Below are 7,541 nucleotides of genomic sequence, written 5' to 3' on the forward strand. Positions count from 1 at the left end.
GAGGAGGATTGCTGTTTAGATCGCTAGTGTTACTTAACTCGTGGTGCACCCGAATGTCTACATAAGCGCCAACTCTACCATATTGCATGGCTGTCAGGGGGTAGCCTTGCTGGATGTGTTGATGTTGATCTCATCTACGGTGCAAGTATTAGACAATGTAAACTTGTTGACAGAGACATACACTCAAGACACATACGTGTATACAGCAGACACACACTCACACATTCGTTTTAACTGACGGAGCAGGAATGGAAAGTCTCCGACAATAATATAAATTAGAACCCATGTCCTCTGAGCTTTCCTGAGAGCATCCCAGACTCACCCTGCCTTTGTATTCTGACCCCCCCCCCCCACCCCCCCACCCCCCCACCCCGCTCGTTCTCTTCCCTTCCACCATTGCAAATGTCTGCCCCGTTTCCCATGCAGGTGCTGGACTTACAATCTGAATGGCCCATGAATGCTAATACATGGTTGTAATAAGGTCTTTGAAGTATGCAACACACTGTTTCGGAATCATAATGTGAAAATCCCCCTTTGAGTCGGAGCTAGACTCAGCCCTGGCTGACACAACAGCAGCATCACCACTGCTTCTCTCTGTCCCCCCCTACCACCCCTCCACAAACCTCCACTCCCCCTTTCCTCTGTCTTTCTCATTCTGCAGCTAGTGCTTCCCCTACTGCTTCCCCCCCTCCTCCTTTCTCCCCCGTGTACATCTTTTTAATATTCATTTCTCGCTGGAAGACTCGCCTTGCTCCAGCAGGCCTTAGATGACGAGCAAGGTTTCCAAATACCAACATGTGGGATGTGTTGATCCGTGGGAACCGGGAGGAAGTGAAGCCAGCGGGAGGGGGCAGGATTATTGGTTTAGGGCAGGGAGAGGGGGAGGGTGTGGGTGAGAATGATCAGAGGATGCAAAACACCTATGAAAGCTGAGGGGTCCCAGAAACTATTTAAGCTTAAATCATTTGAATTTAAATTACAACCGGAGCTGCATATGCAAAAGCCAACAGTGGTTTCGGTGCACCATGAAAGAGGACACAAAGGTGGAACCGTTTTAATACTGCTCCACCTTCTGCCCATCTATTTCAGGGACAAACCATCCAGTGTCATGAGCATCTGGGGGGAAATGAGGATTTGTTGGCAGCTCACTTACATTGTGGTTCATTGAAATATCACTTTATCTGAGAAAGGAGGAAAGTTAGACCTGCTCTGAGCACTGATCCCTGTTCTCTAGAATGCACTGGTCATCATGTGCAAAACTCAATATGATTATATCTCCAAACCTTCTCTCTCCACCGCTCTCTCCCTTTCTCCCTCCATTTCGCTCTTGTGTTCAAGCTAGTATGTTTCTCCTTCTTTCTTCTCACTTTCCTTCACACCATTTCTTCACCTTTTGTCTACCTTCCATCTGTGGGTGACTCAGTGCGTGACCTTCTTTGTCGATCACACAGTGCTTGTAAATGGGTCTGTTATGAGGTGCTTGTATTTGAAAAGAGCACTACTGGGTCAATAACCGGTACAGATGCCTGTCACAAGGTGACACTGTATGTGTATGTGTGTGTGTGTGTGTGTGTGTGTGTGTGTTTGTCTATGTTAATGACAGCTGCAGTCTGACTGATGTGCCGTGATACAGGTGTCACCAGGGCAAGTCATGAGTGGTTGACCTTTGCTTCCTAACCATCCTGCTGGCCTCCATTCCACCATTCAGCCTAATGTGCTCTGAAGGATATGGTTCTCATTATCACTCTCCCTCCCTCCATTGGTCCAGGTGACCACCTATCGAGCTCATCAACCCTGAATGAACTATTTCACCCTCGGCTGATGATGCTGTGAAGGTGGCTGACAGCTTGTTCCTGTGAGGAAATATTAATGGCTCTTCCTCAAGACTAGAATGTTACATGCGCCACTTTTCTATGCTCCCACTGCACTGATATTCGGCGCTCTTTGCTGGGATTTCTTAAATGCCAATGTCAGTCATGAATAGGTCACGACAACAAGCTCTTAAGTAAGGCTTTGTCACTGATTAATGGGAGGTTGTGCAGATGGAAGGACGATTTAGGAGGTTTCAGACTGCCGTGCTAGAGGAAAACAATGACTGTTTTGTCAACAGCCATGGGTGCTCCCTTCACTTCTCTAGGGGAGAACCTTCACATCAGAGAATTGACAGGTCCTCCAGGGAAGGGGAGAAACACATGCTCACATCCACAGGGGGAAGCCAATCGGCTCGCATGGTGCCAGTCTTGATCAATCTCGCCGTGACCAATCACAGAGTGAGTTCTTTCGACATTTTATCAAGCTCAGATGTGTTGACGTTTTTTCCTGGTATGAAGTTTGAATCTGTCACTGTATTACTCAGGTGTGAAACTAATTGAGTTATTGGAGCAATTAGAGTGCCTTAAAGCAGATTTGGAGACTTCCTTTTCGCTTTTCTTGAACATGAATCTAATCAGTGATGGATGTCACTGCACTACTGTATAGTTGGCTGGATGGATTTGGAGAACAATACATCTTATCATTGTGGAAATGATTTCAATAGTGAGACACATTTTCCCCCCAAGAGATGGTTTGATAATGTTTTTGTAATGAAGTAAAATCTCATATTCAAGATTTTTATTTATTTTATATCTTGAAATCAAGACCACATTCATTTTGGTGTTGATATTTCTTACAGAAGCAAGCCATGAAGTATTGTCCCACCCTCCTGCTAGCTCTAACCTGGCTTCACAACACTGAGCAGGTGCTTCAGAGGGTCATGCGTGTAAAAATGTTCATTGTAATTAACTTGTGGAAAGGATTTACCCTTGAATGGTTGTCAGATCGATTACTCATTGGAGGTCTTTGTAAGAAACCGGGGCCAGGAAGCCTGGCAGATCACAGACATGAGGAACACTGGGTCACACATGAGGTACTTCAGACCATGACAACTCTCAGACCAATCAAACTTTGCAACAATGATCAATGACCTAGAGACCAGTTTGATGTAAAGATTACAGGTGTATAGGGAAGTAGTGTCATGAGTCTGTGAGAGAGAGATGGAGAGAGAGATTTAGAGATAGAAGGAGAGAGAGGAGAAAAGCATAGGAGGGTGGGAGAGAGAGTGGGAGAGAGAGAGTGGGAGAGAGAGAGAGAGAGAGAGAGAGAGAGAGAGAGAGAGAGAGAGAGAGAGAGAGAGAGAGAGAAAGAGGGACAGCTTGAAGAGCAGAGACAAACAGAGCACTGCTCCCTCCTCCGGTGAGATCCTGTGTAAGCGTGCACAGGCATCTGCGCGACTGTATGTGTGTGCCTGTCTCCAGAGTGTGTGTGTGTGTGTGTGTTTGTTATAAGCGGAGTGATATAGTGTGGCGTTGTAGCATTAAAATGATACTTCCTGCCCTCCTACCAGCCTTCCCGGCAGCTTCCCAAGGACAGGCGGCAGAAAGCAATTGCTATTAGTGCGCATATAGAGAGCTTGCAGGATAAATATAGGCTGCTTTTAGCAGATGAGTCACAGCACCATCAATTAAGATTAGGGCAAGTGCTATCACAGTGTCATAAAGAACAAGATGATGGTGCTTCCTCAATGTCAAAGGTAAGATGAACATGCACAGCCTGTAGGGAAAACCAAACAAACCCCACAGCTCGCATGCATGACGCTCAAAACCAACAAACAACTTTGCATCACAAGATCCGCAGCCAAATCACCTCATTTCCATATAGGGACTGAGTGTTCCGTTGGGTTAGGAGGACGCATTCTGATTGGTTGATTATAATGGAGTCATACTATGTCAAATTATGTCATCGGTAAACATTGTCTTTTCTTCATGATTCAGGTTGTTAACTCATTATAATTGTACGACATAAAGAAATTCCTCACTTCCACAGACTGAAGTGCATTGGTATAGATTTCCATACGATCCTTGTTCCAGCTGGTGGCCATTGTTCTTGTCCTGTTTTCTCTGCCCTGCTTGGAGAGTCAGCATGGTTGTTTTCCCCCATGCCAGACCAGAGAGACTGAGGAAGACCAAGGGGACCAGAACAATGTGCATGCCCTCGCCAATCTCTGGTGGATACCAAGTAAAGGCCATCACTCTCCTTAATTAGCTGCTCTCTTTTGGGCTGTGACTAAAATCACCTCTGTGGCTCCTTCCTCTCTTGGATCACACCTAATTTTAATTAGGCCCCTTGGAATATTAGTCGGGCTTTTGTTCCGCTTCCTCTCATTAAGGAACCAGACAAATGAGTCTTTAACTTCTCTTATACATCCTCTCTACCTCTCTACTCATTCTTCCTCTCTCTCTCTGTCTGTCTCTCTCTCTATTTATCTCGTTTCTCTCTCTCTCTTTCTCTCACTCACGTTGTCTCATGCTTTTCTGTCTCACATCATCCTTCGTCACCCTCACAAATGTTCTCTTCCTCCCTCTATTGTAATATCTTTATCCCTTTCTTTCGCCCTCTTCGCCCCCCCCCCCCCCAAACTCCCCCAGTCCTCCCGTCCCTCCCCCAGTCCTTCCCCATTTTATCTTAAACATTCCCCAACTGTTGGTGAGGTGAAAAAGGGGAGGATTCGGTGGAGCACCAAAGGAGTCTGAGGAGAGAGTGTGATATATTATCATTCTTGGTTCCCTTGAACCCGGGCTAATTAGGCATGTCATCACTGATCATACAGTACCTTTCCAAGTGGCTCGTGCTGAAGCCAGGTCCAAAGCATGCCAGGACCTCACTCAGTTCCCTTTCACACACAAGCCCTTGGATGTTACTGAACCTTGTCTCCCTAGTCAGCTCGCTTGTAGGATAAGTCATCAGTTTCAAAGTGCAAGCATAAAGAAATTACAATCTCTATACATGATGGGTGCATATAGTCTGACATAAAGAATTCAAAGAGGGCAATTATTTTCCCACTTGTGTTAAAAAGGATTTTGCCCTTATATGTTGTATAAATGAAACAAGTCCATTGTTTCTGTCTATTGTGTGTGCGTTTGTGTGTGTGATTCTGAGTGTGTACGTGTTTGTGTGTATGTGTATTCTCTCGTGTGTGCGTGTTCTCTCATGTGTGTGCATTAGGGTACAAAAGGAGTTTCTTTGAGTAATAGACGCTGGTCCAGTGCCAGCGCTGCACACTGGTGTTCATGAATTATAAAACTAGGAGCAATTATAGCTTTTACACAAATTAACCAAAGCAAACTGGATGTAGAAGGTAATTGGGTCAGTGGTTATTTCCTGCAACACACCTGGGCCAACAGAAAGCATTGGGCGTCAATAATTAATGACTCCTGTCCTGAAGAGCTTGTGTGGAAACCATGCCCTAGCACAGCAGATCTGAGCACACCCATGATGATAGTCATACACTCAATGATGATAGTGCCTGAATGCTACTTAGCCTCCTAGCCTCACTCCCTTCACTCTGGATTAAGGGGTCAAGTAGGATAAGACACACACTTTCTAATCTCTTTATTTATTCATTTTGTATCGGTCTTACAAGAAGTTGTGATTCCCTGGTATTCCAGGCAATCTGTAGAATGTTGAAGATGAACATCAGTAATTATGTAATTCACAATTCTAAATCAATAAATAAATATTGTTATGGTTTTACAGGTAAGACATTTCTATCTTGTTTATATTGCAATAAAATATAAATTATCAATGCTGTGGAAAGATGCTGTTTTTCTGAGACTGGTAATAAAGCATTATCTGATAGACTTCTGTCTATTTAAATAATGGATGGCTGTCCTATAGCATCTAGAAAGGAATAATGTTTGAAGAACATGAGACATTGTTGTTCTTTGTGCCCCTTAAATGATATGTGGTTACTTTGCACCTGTAGGGAATACAGACTTCTCCTTAACTATGACTGCCAAAATCCTGCAGAACTATGCACTATATTCTTGAACCTTTTACTGAACTTTCTAAATGCACCGTGTACGTCATTTTTGCTAAAAGCATCTGCTAAGTGAATACAATGTAACATGTAAATGTGTGTAATGTGATCAAATCATCGCTGTGAACAGCAGGGGGCCTCAAGGTTAAAGACTGGAGGTTCTGGAAGGAAGACTCAAAAGTAAGTTGATAATAAGTTTATGTTAAAACTTCATTTACACCACAATACATTTGTCTTTGTGTATATGGTTCCCTGACGCTGTCTCAACTTCTGTCACAGAAAGCTTTGATTCACATTCCCCTTGACATAGAGAGACAGAACCAAGGGTGGAGGCCAGGGTGGCAGAGGCAAAAAGAAGGAAGTGCTGAACATCCTATGTTGCACTTATGCAATATGGGAATGTGGGTGAGTTCCTGGTCTCAAATAGAGCGCCCTGGCTGTAAGTATGTCAAGACTGTTCGATATGACAATGCTGACTGAGAGCACGTGTGTCTCTGAGTTTCCTTCAAGAACCTGCTCTTCCCGATTTTTTGTATTCATTTTTTTAATCCAATTCTGAATTGGAAGTATATGAGAACTGATATTTGGAAATCCAAGCCAATCTGCTCATCATACAGTGTCTGCTGACAAACAGATCTTAATGAAATGAAGTCATGTGTACTCTGTTGCATTTTTTTTCTCTCTAATGCTTAATTGTAAATTAACTAAGAGACACCATTACACCCACAAATTACGCTTTTCCATAGCTTTTAAAATATCACAATGATACTATCATGATATACTATGATTGTTTACAATGGATAGAAGCTGGAAGGTATCTGAAGTCTTAAGAAGGTTGAGGGAGTATATAGGACATAACTGTCTTAGAAAGCATATCCATGCAGTAATTCCAAGACCCTACTTGGCAGACATCTTAGTAAACTTCATCCAGCACTATCCGTCTTTGTTTTACTTCTTTTGTCAGGAGAAAAACTCACCTTGTGCTGTTTCTATGGTGATGTTTCCTTAGAGGATTCTCATGGTTGTTGGTGAACATCAGGTGGGTTGAAGAACCCGAGGCACCATTTGATAAAAAGGTAAAATGGAGATGCCAAGAACTGCAGAACAGACACACATGTAGTTTGATTGTTAAAGTGATCCCTACTCCCCCACCCCAGTGGAAGAAAGGGGAGTTAGGTAATTATAGTTCATTAGATTATTTAACTTACTTAGAGCTCCTGTGGTGAAAATGATTCACATCATGATTTCCAGCCTTTGTTGTAATCAGACAATAGGGAAGACGGAATCAAAACTTGCCCTTCCTATTACCAAGAAGGAAACACGTTAGTCTCCCCAATCACAAGCTGATTATGAGGTCAGCCAGACTATTCTGCTTTGTTAGCATCATGTCACTAAATATATTCACAGAGTATGTAGATTAAATTCAATTGTTGTACTAAATGTTATATGACAGACAAAGTCACATAATTTGGCTGAGGAAAATGTCTTCATGATGTGGGTATCAGAATAATACGTTTTTTAATCATGACATTTTCACCTCTCAATGAAAACAACAGCAATCATCCTCGCAGATGCATTTTCAATACAGTTCTTCTACAGAATGTTTTGTCCATGTAAAAACAGCAGGATGACCTACTAAGACATTTGTTAAATTGTTTTAGATTTTTTTGTAGTACATTTTGCTTTC

This window comes from Hypomesus transpacificus, chromosome 19, assembly GCF_021917145.1.
Source record: "Hypomesus transpacificus isolate Combined female chromosome 19, fHypTra1, whole genome shotgun sequence".
Classification (NCBI taxonomy): Eukaryota; Metazoa; Chordata; class Actinopteri; order Osmeriformes; family Osmeridae; genus Hypomesus; species Hypomesus transpacificus.